Below are 14,117 nucleotides of genomic sequence, written 5' to 3'. Positions count from 1 at the left end.
AGTAGGAGCATGCACTCAACATACTAAGACAGAATTTACTCGACAGTTTGGTTAATAGACTGGTAAAGAGGAACCGCGTGCACCTACAAGCGGACGAGGCATGTTCAACAGAGTGTTGCAAATTAGGCAGACGGAAGACTTTTCATCACTGTGCCCTGCAAAATGCGATCTCAATACAGTGTCGCAAATTAGACAATAAAGCGGCCTCCCTTCACTGTGAGTTACAATATGTTTGAGGCAGAGTTCAGCTCTAAATGTCCTCTCACAGATGGAACACATAGACACACGAGCACCACTGTACGGACCTGCTTACAAGCGGAACGGAAGTCGATCCCCACTATGACTGCTAGTAAAGACCTGACAATGACTATCTGACATTGTACCTTTTTACTCTATGGAATTTAATTACTTATGTAATCTAATCATTATGAATAATTGTGTGTATGGCCATTGGCTGCAATAAATTATTACAATATAAGAATAAAATGAGACAATAAGATATTTTTACAAAAAATATTGTGACATTAACAATTTAACAGTCTGTAATAGCTTTTTTGTACTCACAATTACACCATGATTTTCTATCAATATTTATACAATAAAACCACATAATTGGGTATTGTGTAGTTTCTTTCGTTGATCACATCGCGTAGTCCTTGGTTCATTTTTTCCGAGTTGCGGTCGCCATTCACGTTACCAGTTGTATTTTCTCGTCCAGTTGCTAGCTAGGATATACAATTTCCTTGTAGCGATGTCGAGTTTAAACTTAGAAGCGATAACCTTGCGATGGACTTGCTCCAAACGTATCAATGACTCACATATGAACTGATAAAAGGTTTTAAACTATTTATCGAGACCATCGACGATATTAAAAAACAGTGTTCACATGACACACACTAATTACGGCAATGTTATACTGAGAGCTGTGACGAAACCAATGGCACACACAGCAAATAATATAAGACTCAGAACAGTGTCTGAACTCATGATACTTGAGATCACGAACAGAATAATTTGGCATCCGCTAGCAGAACCAGTACAGTATAATCTGAATGATCTCTACTTCCCTGAACGCTCGTCACTTGGCAATTCAAACCACTTCGGTCGATGTGGCTTCCTGGAGTATCAACTTTAACTGAAAATAGTTCAAACGGTCCCAACTTGAAACGTGCAATTACAACCCTTCTTTTATAGTAAAGGATACGATGTTTAGGAGTAATAGATTAGAATGCAAACGTGGAAGTCGCAAGACTCATCTAGCCTACTATACTCTTATGTAGGTGAGACGCATGCATTTTAGGGGTTCTGCTAGAGCACATTCCTCAAATTTAACTTATCATCATTAAAGACAGAATTAGAAGGAAAATAGAACAATAATTGGATAACGATCAATACGGCTTTAGAACATAGAAAGGAACTAGGGATGCTATATTAGCATTACGTCAAATTCTGGTAATAAGGATAGAAGTCAACAGGAAAACTTATGTAGCATGTATTGACTTGCAAAAAGTCTTTGATAATGTTGAGTGGAAATTGCTGTTTCGAGTAATGAGGAATGTGGGACTTGACTGGAAAGACAGGCGCCTTATTCTGAACCTATATAAAGCTCAAAACACGGAAGTTAATATTAATTGTACCACAAGAGAAGCAAAAATTAGAGGAGGAATGCGACAAGGCTGCCCATTTTCACCAACCTGTTTGTACAAAATGCAGGTAGAGAAATGAGCAGCATACTAAAGGGGTGAACTTTAATGGTATTCAGGTGCACGGCATCTGCTTTGTAGATTATATTGCTCTCTTAGCGAATTCTGAAAAGGATATGAGTAAGATGCTAAGAACATTCAACAAATCCTTAGAAAAAATGAACTAAAAATAAATATAAAGAAAAAATTCATAATAGTAGACAAAAATGTCTACAGGTAGAGAAAACACTTAAAATTAAATAACACACCAATAGAACAATTCACAGAATTCTCCTATTCGGGTGGCGTAATTACCTCTGATAACAGATCCCTTTCAAAAATCTCTCTTCGTCCTTAAAACCGAGACTGGTCGCTTGATACTTTATTATTTCCTCTTTAAATATTTTGTGAGAGTTTCTCGTATTGTTTTTAGTGAAGTCTTCCTCAATTTGGGTGAGTCGGCTTTTTTCTTTTTGGCAACACATAATGTTGGATGTCTGCTTGTGGATTACCTTAAATTTTTGAAAATTCTCATTAGTTTGACACGAATACCATCTTTTCCATGTTTCCAGTCTCTTAGTGACAGCTTTTTCATATTCTTCCATAATCTGTGTTCTTGTTCCTTTTTGGAGGACAGAGTTCTTCACCAGCGTTCTCTATTTTGGTTTCTATGTCTTCCCAGTTGCTAGTTTTCTTTACATTTTTGGTTCACCTCCTAGTTGTTTCTTTGTTTTTCAACATTATATCTTTTAATTGTTATTTTCTTGACTCTGGTTTGTGGAATGAATTTCATTTTGATTGTCACGTGGTAATGGTCGCTATCAATGTAGGCTCCTTTTTTTACCTTTACATTCTCAATGTCTTTCTTGTTCTTATAAGAAATGGCTACACGTTTAATTTGGAATTCTCCTAGGATTGGATTAGGGGACCGCCAGGTTTTCTGTTTGATGCTTAGTTTTCTAAAGTAGGTAGACTTTAATTTCTAGTTACAAGGCCTTGCACAATTCAATTCGGCGCATTACATTCTTGTTCGTTCTCTTGTGGGCTGGGAAGTCTCCAAGAACCTTCTTGTAATATCTCTTCTTTTCAAATTTGAGCGTTAAAGTCACCTAGTAACACTTTTACACGATCATTTGAGATGTTATGAATTTTGTTTTCTAAGTGTTCCCAATATTCTTTATCTGGCTTTTTCTTCCTTCTTCATTGATGGGAGCATGAACGTTGATCACAGCATAGCACCTTAATGTCAAAGGAGACAGTGTATAAGACGGAGAATACAAATTTATGACCGATTTCACTATATTTCTGTTAACTACAAGGACAGTTCCAAGATGTGGGACGTTCTTTATTATTCACTTTCTAGGCCTTCTTTTGTAAATGCGGTATTTTTATGAATCTATTGTACTGTCATCCACGTATCTCGTCTCCTGTAATGCAAGTATAAGATTTTCTGATCTTCTAGAACGTTGGTAAGTTCTATCAACTTTCCCACTATAAGACGTGAATTAATATTGAGAGTACCAAAGAAGTTTTTTTTGTTCATAGTTTTTCTGCTAGGTTTTCAGTAGATTCTCCGACTCATTCTCGCATGCTGTTCCGGGCTCTTCAGTATCCTTAGGCCCAATTGCACGGCCTACTGCGGTGGTGGGTTCGCTTTTCCGGTTACCACCTGGAGTGGTATTTCCGTAAGTTTGAAAATTATGCGGAGTGGATTTTGGGCCACTTCAAGCTTAAAACTACGGTTGTGAGCCGTAGGGTATCATTTCCCAACCCCACCTCACGTGCGGTATAGACGCTGATCACAACACCGCCCACTACGGGATCAGGCATGTGCAGATCTAAATTTCGAAGACAGTTTATTCACCTTCGCTACCACTGAGCATCAAAATCTTCATCTTCCTCTGGGTTGCTCGGCTGGTAACGTGCTTGTGTTGGAGTAAAAGTGGCTACTTGAATTATCTTGCTGAATGCAATGATCGGCAACAACGCATTTCACTTACATTTGCCAAAGTCCAAGGAGACTTTTCAGGTCGATTCCTGGGACCTATTATTTATCTTCTTCTTCTTCTTCTTATTATTATTAGGCTATTATTTTTGTACAAACCTTGGCTAGCTGGTCAGAATTGAGGCCTTTAGAGGCCTTCGGTTCAGAGGATGCCGGGTTCGATTCATGAACGGGCCGAGGATTTTAATCGCGTTTGATTAATTCTTCCGGCTCGGGTCTGAGCGCCTGTGTTTGTCCCAACGCTCTCTTCATATTCATACAGTCCACCATACTACCAACCAGCAGAGCAACAAGCAATAGTATATCCCTCTACATAAGACTAGCGTCAGGAAGGGCATCCGGTCGTAAAACAGGGCAAAGTCCACATTTGATACAGTTCGCACCCTCGACCCCACAAGTGTGGGAATTGCGACTGAAGATTATTATTATTATTATTATTATTATTATTATTATTATTATTATTATTATTATTATTATTATTATTATTATCATTAATCTTGTGTACTGAATTATTGCTGGACAATTGATATGTGCGGATCTAATCCAGTCACAGTTCATAAAGCGAAAGAGATAAAAGTGACGTTAATTCACATACTGTACCGTACTGTAAAACTTTCATTTCAACATGTTCTATTTCTGGCTGATTTAAATAAATTAACACAGACCTGAAAACAATATCCTTGCAAACAAACTTTCTAGTTATAAAGACAGCTCACTAGCTCTGTCAGTATCACAAGGACAGCGGAGCTATGAAACACTCTTTACTCAACCGAGGTTGTTTTCTAGAACGTAATCCATCGATAACGCATTTTAACCGCTGTCCGTTACCTCAGGATAGACGGTTTTAATTTCCATTAGTCACTTTCCATTGAGGTAATACACCCCCCTCCCCCATGTTGTTGAGCCGTGTTCACAGACCAAATCGGACATTATAGTGAGTTTCTTCTCTCCGAATGTCACATCTCATGATTCTAGCAAACAAAGAAATTGTCTTCAAGAATTGTTTGACAATAAGATGTAGAATTTAAGTGCAGCACCGTCTCCCGAGAGAAACCTCGAGGTCCTTAGAGGAAGAGAACTGCACATTTCCTACATTATTATTATTATTATTATTATTATTATTATTATTATTATTATTATTATTATTATTATTATTATTATTATTAGGGTTGGCCCAATCACAGGCACCTGGTCGTCATGGTGACGAAAGGAAGTGTATAGGCACGTAATATTTTGTAATTGCGACTAATAAATTACATTCTGAGGTCAACACAATATTTTCCAGATTTTTCTACTCCACAAATAATAACATAGTACATAATATAAATGTTTACTTTGACGTAGTTTTAAAAAATCTCGACAGTAAAATTCGTAAAAGGCAAATAAACAAAGACATCAGGTACTACATTTCAACATTTTGTGGCAATGAAGAGCTTAATTTACAGACTGCACAATTCAAGTGAAGAAAAAGAGAAAATAAACTGAAAGCCATAATGAATGCATGAATGAAAAGAAACTGGGCAGAAGATAAACACTACATGATGTACTTGCCGAAGTTGTTTGTATGAATGAAATATTTCCTTTTCTCAGGAGATTATCAGCATTTTTGCAGTATTGCCAACATCAACAGCTTCTTGCGAAAGTTGACATCCTCACGGTTGCCGGACATTTGAGGTCACTGAGATATACTTGTGCCAACTCACAGAACTTCTCCAGCAGTCACAGGCAATTTGCGGTCACTGCAGCAGGGGGTGGGCCTCATTAGCTTAATCTCGGGGTATCTGGGTTTTAACCTACCTGAGCTTCTGTTCGCTCGTTCTAGATTAACTTTCTGGGAATGCTATGGGATTCAGCATTTTGAAACATAATTTACTCTCGACCAAAATATTATATTATGTACTCGGGTTTGAAGGTTGTTCATTAAATAACCAATAGGCCTACAGAAAATCCAATGACATCATCACTTTCCTCGCTTCATTTTATGTTTAATTTTACGTTAGGTTTTAAAGTTGTAATTATATTACTATTTTTATTGCAGGTGGAACGCAAAAAGTACCCGTTTTTAAATGTGTTTCAACCATGCGTCAATTTTAAGACATTGTTGCTAAAAAGACCGTCATCTGATCTAATCCCAACTTTCAACATAATATACATTGGGGTGTTTTATACTTTGTTTATAAATAGCAGAATTGCATGTTTCCAGAAACATGACATGACTTGTTCTCCTTCGGACACACCCAGGTGACGATTCTATGTTGACTTTCCCTATACTTTCTGTACATATAACCATTGTCATGTGCACAATGATGGCTGAAGGAATCAGTCTCTAAATAATTCGCGGGAGAGAAAAATGTTGTTTTCGAAGCGAGCGAGCAGGAGCCCAGGCAGGTTAGCGGTAGTAACATGTTAAGAGGAGCTAATAGGAAGTAAGTGGCAATGAGAGCTGAAGGTGATGAGATTGAACTGGTTAATACTATAGAGCAAAGCAAGTTAATTTTATATTTTATGCCCGGCTCCTATATTTTTTAAATTGTCTAGGATTGAATAATAATAATCATAATAATAATAATAATAATAATAATAATAATAATAATAATAATAATAATAATAATAATAATAATAATAATAATAATAATATGGGCTCGGCTATGGTGTGCAAGCATTCTGGTTTGACACAATTTGGGCTACCTGCATGTCAATTTCGAGGTTCCAGTTTACTTTACCAAGGGTCAGAAAAATAATTCTATTAGGCGACTTATTACTACTAGTAAGTCTTTGTATTTACCACGATTCATACAAAATAAAAGTATCGAAAATCTAGTGAAAATCGGTGATCTCCTCGTACCGCACATATAAGACGCTTGCTAAACCAATGCTTAAAATATTTTATTATTTTCATTTTTTACATGCTTCACTAGACCAGCTCCTTTTCCGAATAATCAGCGTACTGATCTTCAGGTCTTCGGTTCAAAGGGCCCCAGGTTCGATTCCGAACCTGACCGGAGATGGTAAATTCCTCTGGCTCGGGGACTACCAACCACCACGTAGAACACGAAACAATGAATACATCCCTCCACAACAAAAGATTTGGCGTCAGGAAGGGCATCGAGCCATAAGTCTGGGCTAAATCCTCATGAAGTCCCCAACAAAAAATTGGAAATACCGTATACCGTACATAATTTCTTACTATCGAGCGAGTTGGCCGTGAGATTAGAGTCCCGCAGCTATGATGAGCTTGCACTGGGGAGATAGTGGGTTCAACTCTCAGCCCTGAAGATGGTTTTCCGTGTTTTCCCATTTTCACACCAGGCTGTACCTTAATGAAGACCATGGCCGCTACCTTCCCAATCCTAGCCGTTTCCCATCCCTCCGTCGCCGAAAACAAGTGTCCGGCTCCATGGCTAAATGGTTAGCGTGCTGGCCTTTGGTCACAGGGGTCCCAGATTCGATTCCATAATTGGTTAATTCCCCTCGCACGGGGACTGGGTGTATGTGACGTCTTCATCATCATTTCATCCTCATCACGACGCGCAGATTGCCTACGGGAGTCAAATCGAAGAACCTGCATTTGGCGTGCCGAACTTGTCCTCGAACACTCCCAGCACTAAAAGGCATGCCAAACGTATTTCTTTCATTAAACAAGAAAATAAAAGCCCTGTGTATTAATTCATTCTCTCAATCAACTACTTCACTAATCAATTACAATCACTGACTGATTCACTCATTCGTGTGTTCATATATTTCTTTTCATTCTACTAGTCTGACATTCAATCATTTTCTCACATACTCGCAGATACGTGGGAAGTTCCCTAAGTAATAGTTTTCTTTATGTACAATTGAAATGTTGGAAGAGGCAAGTTCTTGGCATCCTCTGACAGCGAGTTCCATAGCACTACGGAACGCCAATAAAACTCCTTATGGAGGGCAGAGATACGGGTGAGAGGCAGAAAAAGTTGCATTCCTCCTCTCCGAGCTGAACGATCTGCAAGTGATTATTAAGATTGATGATGGCTAAGTTTTAACTAATTTTTCAGGTAAACATAGGACTTGTTTACAGATATCTTTACATGCCGATATCGTACGAGATTTAACATCTGTGGTCTTGGAATCTGGAGTCCGGCATTTTCCCATTTATCCACAGAGGGTCCTATTAATATTATTATTCATAAAGGTAAGGTAAGGATTATTCTGCCCGAAGGCAGGTTCGAACTTCCGCAGAGGTGTTCCTGAGCCGGAGTTTACGTACGGTAGGGTGGCCAGTTCCTCTACGCTCCTCCATTCCCTTACCCCCCACCAATAGCGCGTGGCAAACCATCCAACTCCTGACCACGTCCAATGTTGCTTAACTTCGGAGATCTCACGGGATCCGGTGTTTCAACACGGCTACGGCCGTTGGCTTATTCATAAAAAATAAATATAAATACATACATACTGCACCCATTCACAATATAATATGTATGTTTAATTCTTAGGTTGAGGTGTCTGATGAAAGGGTCCGACTACAAACTTATCCGGCAAATCGCAAGACTACCCCGGGCGTACTTGGATGACGGGATACATGTTCCAATTACTCTATACAGATGCTTGCAAGTGAACCCATATACAATAGTATGTTTCTCATAATTAAGGATCAGGTAGAGTGCTAACATACACTCAAATAAGGGCATATTTGTTGGCTTACTTGGAAGGATTAATATTTCTATTCTTTCATCCTTTATTAAATTAAGTCGTGTGGAAAATAAATTATATAATATAAAACAAATAGGATATACTGTAACTCCGGTGGACCAAAGGAATGACAAATATAAAACACAATAGGAAGGCATTTTGTTTACAGTTTATAAATATTGTTAGTCTGGTCACAACAATGTCCGAGTTGGAGTTAACTCCAAAAATGTCGTCTGAAAAAGACGACCATTGCGGAAACTAGTAAATTTCACACCCGGTATTCCTCATCAGTACACTTCTATCTCATAATTGCCAAAACAAGTAAAAATCGTAAATAACTTTCCAGGAAAATCACAAACTGGATTACAACAGTCGTTATCATACAATTAATTCCTTTAAAATTATAAGATTGGGAGTGAACTGTTTATTCTATTCTGTGATATTGTCTTCTCTGGCCCTTCTATTGGCTTCGCAGGTGATATTTGTACCTTTTCTTATTATTTTACAGCGATTCATCTTAATATGAATAAATAAAATAAATAAAATTAAAACATGTTCTCCTCTGTGGTGTAGTGGTTAGTGTCATTAGCTGCCAGCCTCGGAGGACCGGGTTTGATTCCCGGCTCTGGCACAAAATTAAAATAAAAGTAGTACGAGGGCTGGAACGGCGTTCAATCAGCCTCAGGAGGTTCGATTCCCACCTTAGCCATCCTCAAAGTGGTTTTCCGTGGTTTCCCACTTTGCCTCTAGGCAAATGCCGGGATGGTACCTACCTTAAGGCCAAGGCCGCTTCCTTCCCTCTTCCTTGTCATCCCTTCCAATATTCCCATACCCCTGCAAGGCTCCTGTTCAGCATAATAGGTGAGGCCAACTCTGCGAGGTACTGGCCCTCCTCCCCAGTTGTATACCCGACTCAAAGTCTCACGCTCTAGGACACTGCCCTTGAGGCAATAGAGGTAGGATCCCTCGCTGAGACCGAGTGAAAAACCAACCCTGGAGGGTAATCGGATTAAGAAAGGAAATAAAACATTCCGTAGACGCATATCTACCTAAAACCTGAGCAGAGTTATCATTCTAAATCAATCAGTGGACATACACAACTGTGCAACGTACGCCTTCGTAGCGTACAGTAGGCTAATTGTTAGTGCTACTAGCTGCTGTAATCAGAGGCCTGTTACTACCAGAGATTTAAGAATGGCAGGAGGGCTGGTATGAGGTTAAAATGATACTTGTAGCTCACCTCCATTGGGGATCGGCTGTGTCTGAAAAGAGCTCTACCACCTCGGGACGAAAACGGGAGTTTTGTCTAGCTTCATGGCTAAATTGTTAGCATGCTGGCCTTTGATCCAAGGAGACCCGGGTTCGTTTCCCGGCCGGGTCGGGGATTTTGACCTTCTTCTGGTTCGGGGGTTGCGTGTTTGTGCCATTAGATTTCGTCTTAGGTCATAGTCATCTCGAAAGACCTGCACACCACGCTTCTCTGAAAGCCATACGCCATTATTAATATCATGCCTCTATTAACACTAATCAGAAGGAATGTGGAAGATACCCGACCTTCGAAGAATGAAGGTATCGGAAAGTGAAGGTCAGCGAAGGGGCTGAAAATTAAAGACTTCCTAGGCTTTGCAAACCTAAAAACGTCGGGATCAAAAAGAGCAAATTTTTTTTTTTTTGCTAGGGGCTTTACGTCGCACCGACACAGATAGGTCTTATGGCGACGATGGGATAGGGGAGGCCTAGGAGTTGGAAGGAAGCGGCCGTGGCCTTAATTAAGGTACAGCCCCAGCATTTGCCTGATGTGAAAATTGGAAACCACGGAAAACCATTTTCAGTGCTGCCGATAGTAGGATTCGAACCTACTATCTCGCGGATGCAAGCTCACAGCCGCACGCCTCTACGCGCACGGCCATCTCGCCCGGTGGCGAGCAAGTGTTGACCAAGGGTGGTTGGATAGGAACGATGTGAGGATCCTGACTCAAGTAAGTTGAAGCAATGCCAGACTCGGCTACGGGAACCGTGTTTGCTAATCCACGCTCCGAAGTTGAGCTCTCCCAGGTCCCCCTTTCAATCACCTTTTATGTAGAGATGGGAGATAACATGATACTCTATCCTATTCCATCAGTGTAAGCTGTTCCAGAAATATTATGTTCCACCGGAGACCCTAATACAAAAGTAACTGTCTGAGCGAAACCAAGGAGAGGGTAGGAGTTTCTGATTGCCTAACGAATATTAGGAAGCATAGCAGCTCGCTTTAAGGGTGCGCTCCTCCGCAGGCGCGAGCGATAATTTTGTAACAGTTTAGAGGCAGTACTGATATCCCTACCCTGTTATTTGCTGGCCGGTTACAGATATTCTTTACTTATTAGAAGTGCTGTGTATTAGGCTTATTGGTGGTAATACATACAGCAGCTTAGTTCCTCGAAACTGTTACACGTGGTCTTCCTAATTAGCATCTCGTGTTTCACGCCGTATTGTGGGGAGAGAGCTAAAGACCCGATACGATTGACGTGGACAAAAACTCAATTACAGGGAATCAGTTTCCTGGAAACGCGTTGTATGAAGGTACATAATAATAATAATAATAATAATAATAATAATAATAATAATAATAATAATAATAATAATAATAATAATAATAATAATAATAATAATAGTAGTAGTTTAAAAAATCATTAGTTCTCATTAACGTGCATGGTACCAAGTATCAGATTCTGAAAAGCAATCGTAAGTGCCATCACGTGTATCTGTTCCTCCTGAAACTTCGTCACCGACTGCAACCTGCAGGGCAGTGCAGTAACAGCTGTTATAATAAATTTTACCATTACAAAGGAAAATGAGTGATATAGAGAAAAAGACGCTGGACAAGCCACTTACACAGTGGCCATCATCCTATGGTGGAAGATGAAGATTTTGGAGCGAGTTAGCTACACAGTTTGTGTCACGTAGCTTTAGCTTGTATTCGGGAGACGGTGAGTTCTAACCCTATTGTCGGCAGTCTTAAAATGGTTTTGGTGGTTTCCCCATGTACACACCAAGCAAATGCTGGGATTGTTCCTCAGTTGAAGGCACGGGCGCATCCGTCCTAGTCCTGTCCTATCCTATCCCATCGTCTCCATAACATCAGTCTGTGTCAGTACGACGTAAAAAGACAAAAAAGAAAAGAAGAGTTCTGGATTAAAGTCTGCTTACGTCTTGGCTGATAGGACTGTTTTCTCATCTCTCATTCCGGCAGCATCTGAAGTGTATATGGCACTCGTTCATTAACGTATTTTATAATGTCGGGTCCAAGTGCCCATTTAAATACAGATCCTTGGACATCTAGGAATCATCATCATCATCATCATCTGTTTACCCTCCAGGTTCGGTTTTTCCCTCGGACTTAGCGAGGGATCCCACCTCTACCGCCTCATGGGCAGTGTCCTGGAGCTTCAGACTCTTGGTCGGGGGATACAACTGGGGAGTATGACCAGTACCTCGCCCAGGCGGCCTCACCTGCTATGCTGAACAGGGGCCTTGTGGAGGGATGGGAAGATTGGAAGGGATAGGCAAGGAAGAGGGAAGGAAGCGGCCGTGGCCTTAAGTTAGGTACCATCCCGGCATTCGCCTGGAGAAGAAGTGGGAAACCACGGAAAACCACTTCGAGGATGGCTGAGGTGGGAATCGAACCCACCTCTACTCAGTTGACCTCCCGAGGCTGAGTAGACCCCGTTCCAGCCCTCGTACCACTTTTCAAATTTCGTGGCAGAGCCGGGAATCGAACCCGGGCCTCCGGGGGTGGCAGCTAATCACGCTAACCACTACACCACAGAGGCGGACACATCTAGGAATACACTGTGATATTTATACCTAGTAATCACGGCGATTTTTACAAATGAAGGTTCCGAAGTATTAGTTTTCGGAGTGTATATGGGTCAATAGTGCACCCATAAATCTACACAAACATTTTCTAGGAATAGTCCGTAACATTGCCTGTTGCCATTTCTTGATGGATACAGTACTTTTGTATCCATCTGTTGGCACAGGCCAGAGTAAAGTGTAGCTTCCACTGAAGTCCCAGTCTCATCCATGGCTGTGACAATATGGAAGCTGCTGGGGTATGGGTGGTGCTGAGTAATGACATTCAGAGCACGACTAGTGCATCTGAGTGTTATGAAAGGTGATGCTCATAGGGTCAGTCGTGCTGCAATAGCACTTTCTGACCCAGTGAGGAAAGCAATGGCAAACTACCTCACTCCTAGTCTTGCCTAGTACGCCTCATTTCGGTGCTGCCATTGGTCTTTGCGGTTTCCTTATAACCCAGGGCCTCTCAAACGCCCAAACTCTCACGCGTTCAGAGCACGGTGCATAGGCTCTGTGCACTGTGCATCGGTACGCTTCGCCTCAACTCGGCTTGACTCGATGGTGTAGTGTGCTGAGAGCGACGAAGCGTTTGGTGGTAGACAACGTGTTTATCAGTGAAATAGATAAGCGCACGACAACAACATAATAATGGAGCAACCTGTTTCGAAGAAAGCAAAGACTTCCGAAAGTCCATTTCAATCGAACTGGGAACTTCCGTATTATTTTTTTTTGTTTGTTTGTCGTGACGATAACGCCAAATGCTCAATCTGTGGGACGATAATTACGTGCGTAAGAAAATCGTCTATTGAAAGACACTACAACAGACTACATTCGGAAAATTATTGTGAAATCATAGGAGACGTCAGAGAGAAAGAATTAAGGAAGTTGAAACAGCTTGAAGAAGAGCATTCTATATCCACAAATGAGGTTTGTTCCAGTACTGTAGCATTTTCATTTTGGTTACGGGTTCTGCATTTCTTAAAAATTATGTTTACATTCCTCTCAAACATGTATGTGTATTTCTAATTCACTTTTTTAATTTTTTTAATAACACTGGTAACCTTGCCCCATACAACTGTGCGTCTCCGCTCCCCACACGTAAACATTTCGCAGTGGGGGAAGAAACAGCAGTGAAGGTGAGGAACGCGGAGACAGGCCGAATGGGGAGACAGGTGTAGGGAGAGAGGAGTGGGGGGTCTGCACTCTGGTCAACCAAGCGAAGTCGTCTTTTGCACCGTGCACAGTGCATGCACCACGCGCATGCACCCTGAGAGGCCCTGTTATAACCGCATAACCTTTGGTGGTGCTATTTGAGGATCCAACCAGCCTCTGGGCTGATGACCAGACAGACAGACAGTCCCTAACGAGTGCGTAACGAGCTGGCGAAAGGGAGAGTGGGAGACAAGAAAGTTCGCCTGCAACTTGTATTGTTACTTTTATATCCTAACTAGCTGATGTACCCGTGCTTCGCTACGGAATTCTAGATTGTATGCAGAATTGTAGGTTAGGTAGCATACACGTTGTGAGCAAGACTGTATTAAATTGCATAGCTTTTTCTGTTACCCTAGAAACGCGACGGATAAATCACCAAACGTCTTTTCTCATATGAAGACTGCGTTAGAGAATTTTCATTGTAATGGTAGGCCCGCTTGCCTACCATAATTAACAATCAGGTTGGGATTTTCTCTATAATGGCAGACACGCCGTCTCCATATGCCTTTTTACATCCTCAAAAAGACTGTCTTAATGGTTTTCCCAACTGAAATGAACATAGGTCATTAGAATGACGTCAGTAGGAATGGCGCGAGTAAAAGCAATGATTTCACATGAAATACTCGATCAAATGAAAAACCACACATTTTCTCACTTTTAACGAACAATACTACGCTGTCGATCTAACAGTCCAAAGTTCCAGAGCTGGA

This window comes from Anabrus simplex, chromosome 1 (genome assembly GCF_040414725.1).
Source record: "Anabrus simplex isolate iqAnaSimp1 chromosome 1, ASM4041472v1, whole genome shotgun sequence".
NCBI classification, from domain to species: domain Eukaryota; kingdom Metazoa; phylum Arthropoda; class Insecta; order Orthoptera; family Tettigoniidae; genus Anabrus; species Anabrus simplex.
Note: the sequence above shows the minus strand (reverse complement) of the source record.